The sequence below is a fragment of the Somniosus microcephalus genome, chromosome 32 (genome assembly GCF_052327205.1).
Source record: "Somniosus microcephalus isolate GS21.2 chromosome 32, FLI_Smic_1.0, whole genome shotgun sequence".
Taxonomy (NCBI): domain Eukaryota; kingdom Metazoa; phylum Chordata; class Chondrichthyes; order Squaliformes; family Somniosidae; genus Somniosus; species Somniosus microcephalus.
In genome coordinates this window covers 15,771,042-15,774,332 of record NC_141018.1, presented here as the reverse complement: position 1 = coordinate 15,774,332, position 3,291 = coordinate 15,771,042, and positions in this window count along the sequence as shown.

Below are 3,291 nucleotides of genomic sequence, written 5' to 3'. Positions count from 1 at the left end.
ATGCATGGTTGACGTCGGGGGCCGATGCCACCAAGGCCTCCGGCGGGGGGGAGGGAGCGCGTCCGGCTGGAAAGAAGGCGCGGAAAAAATCAAAAAACCTTAGGGCGGGTCCCTCCGTGGAGGGCCAGCCCTTGCCCCTTGAGCCCCTTACACCCGCGCTCCTCGCGGAGTTAATCAGGGCAGACGTGAGTGGGAGGGGCCTCGTGCCCGAGCCTGTGGTCGCAACCGCCGTTGCGGAAACGCCAATACCTGCGGCCGGGCTCGGGCCTGAGGAACCCGACAAACCTGCTCCGCCGGAGGGAGCTGAGGAGGAGGCCTCTGCAGACATGGAGGTCTCCCTCGCTCCCTTGGTGCTAAAAAGAAGGCGCGACCCCCTGGAAGAGGAGGAGGACCGGGAGGAGGAAGGTCCCTCCGAGCAGGGGGAGTCGTCACCCGCCGCGGGTACTGCGCCCCCCCGCCCCCGCTGTCGTCATCACCAGCGATCGGCAGGGGTCGCCTGTCCCTCGGGAGGCTGAGGCAGATGTGTCTGTCCGGCGCGTGCCCCCCGGGGATGGGGACGAGACCCTGCCCATGGGGGGGGGTCGCGGAACAACCCGCGGCAGAAATTGACATTTTATCGGTGCCGTTACCCCTCGCCAGGTCGGGCGGCCTAGGGTCGGGCGAGTTCGAGGAAAATGAGCTCGCCCAATGCGACCCGGACATCTCCCAGGGGCTGCTCGACCTGGTAGAGGTTTTAATTCAAAACACCCCATCCGCTGGGTCGGAGGTTGGTGGCGGGGAGGAGGATGGCCCCCTGGCTGCGTCCCTGGCGCCGGACGTACTGGAGGAGCTGGGAATTGTTCTCTCCCCGGTTTCTCCGGTCGTTCCGGCGTCTGGGGCGGAGGGGAGCTCTGAACCACCGCTGTCTTCTGGCCCAGCGCCCCTAGAGGAGCCCAGGGAGGAATCCTCTGCCGCCGATCCTGGGGGTGGGATCCGGGCGGCGGCGGGGTCGGCTGGTGCAGCCGAGCCGTTCGCTGCGCACTGCGCGACGGACGGGTCGGCCGCTGGTGGCGACCCCCCGGAGGAGGACGGGGACTCGGTGATGGGCGCGGAGGACGAGTTGGACTCCATCGCCGACGAGGCGATGGATGACCTCGTGCCCTTCGCCGAGTCTCCCCTCATTCCCGTAAGGGAACTCCGGGACTTTATGGCCACGTGCCTGGGTCGGCACAATAAGGTCCGGCTGGCCCTCGACAGGTGGTCGGAGCTGGCACTGCTCATCGTGTCCGTCCGCGCCGCCGTTAAAATCATGGGCGCGGACGAGGGCGTGAACCCGCTCGAGCTGCGTCGGCTCAGAACGTTCCTCACTGGGCTGCTGAGGAAGTGCCGGCTGACCAGCGGCTGCGCTCCCTCCCCCCGTTAGGGGTAGGTAGAGGTTGCACTATGCTTCTGACATGAAGATAACCATAGCCAGCCTCAACATCAACGGCAGCAGGGAGGCGCGCCGCAGATTCAACAACTTCTCGGTCCTTCGGGACGGGAAGTATGTGGTGTGCTTCCTGCAAGAAACCCACACCGTTCCGGGAGACGAAGCCACGTGGCTCCTGGAGTGGCAAGGAGGGGTCAGCATGAGTCACCTCTCCAACAATTCCAGCGGGGTGGCTATCTTGCTGGCCCCGCATTTTCAGCCGGAGATCTTGGGGGTCAAGGAGCACGTGCCGGGCCGCTTGCTCCAGGTCACTGTTCGCCTGGGGGGCGTGCCGCTCCATCTAGTGAACGTGTACGCCCCTCAGGCCGGTGCGCAGCAGGTGCGCTTCTTCGAAGAAGTGTCCGCTCTTTTGGGCTCCGTCGACGTGGGCGAGTGCGTCATCCTCGGGGGGGATTTTAACTGCACCCTTGAGGCGAGGAACCATTCGGGTCCCCTGCGAGGCCCGGCGGCGATGGAGAAGTTGAGGGACCTGGTCGGGTCCTTCGACTTGGTGGACGTCTGGCGAAATCTCCACCCCGACTCCAGCGCCTTCACTAGCGTAAGGTCTGGGGGAGGAAGGTCCAGAATCGACCGCCTTTACATTTCCCGGGCGTACGTCTCCTGCGTTCCGGTGGCTTCCATGCGGCCGGTGCCGTGCATGGACCACCACCTGGTGTGGGCGGAGCTCGCTCCGCTGCGCGCGCGGGGGGGGGTCTGCGTACTGGCATTTTAACAACCTGCTGCTGGAGGACGCGCGGTTCCGGGATTCGTTTCGTCGGTTCTGGGCCGACTGGAGAAGGAAGCGGGGGGGCTTCCCCTCCTTGAGGCTATGGTGGGACGTGGGCAAGGCTCACGTCCGTCTCTTCTGTCAGGAGTACGCGAAGGGGTCGACCAAGAGGCGGGAGGCCCGGGTCGGGCGGTTGGAGAAGGAGGTGCTCGACCTGGAGTCCCGTCTCGGTCAGGTCATCGAGGACCCGGCCCTGCGGAAGGTGTACGAAGAGAAGAAGGGCGCGCTGAAGGACCTGCAGCTCGTCGGGTCCCGAGGCGCGTACGTGAGGTCGCGGATCCAGCTCCTGCGGGACCTGGACCGTGGCTCCCCCTTCTTCTACGCGCTGGAAAAAAGACGGGGGGCCCGTAAGCAGCTCTTGGGGCTGCTGGCCAACGACGGATCTCTGGTCTCGGATCCGGAGGGAATCAGCGCGGAGACCCGCGCCTATTACGGGGCTCTGTTCTCTCCGGATCCGTCCAGCGAGGATGCACGCAGAGTTTTGTGGGAGGACCTGCTGAAGGTCAGCCCGGAGGGCGCCGAAAAATTGGACGCTCCGCTAAGCCTGGCGGAGCTGACCGGCGCCCTCCGCCAGCTCTCGAGGGGAAAGTCCCCGGGGCTGGATGGGCTGACCGTGGAGTTCCACAGGGCATTCTGGGACGTCTTGGGGGGCGACTACGCGCGGGTCCTGGGGGAAAGTTTGGCGACCGGGGAGATGCCCCTCTCTTGGCGCAGGGCGGTCATTGTCCTGCTGCCTAAGAAGGGCGATCTCTGCCTCCTTAAGAACTGGCGCCCGGTCTCCCTCCTCAGCACGGACTATAAAATCTTTGCCAGGGCCATGTCTGCTTGCCTTGGCACCGTGCTGGCCCACATGATCCACCCCGACCAGTCCTACACGGTCCCGGGCCGGACCATCCACGATAACATCCATCTGGTCCAGGACCTGGTCCACCACTCCCAGAGGGCTGGTCTGTCGGTCGCCTTCCTTTCCCTGGATCAGGAGAAGGCGTTCGACAGGGTGGATCACGAGTATCTCTTCGGGACTCTGCGCGCATTCGGGTTCGGGACGCATTTCGTC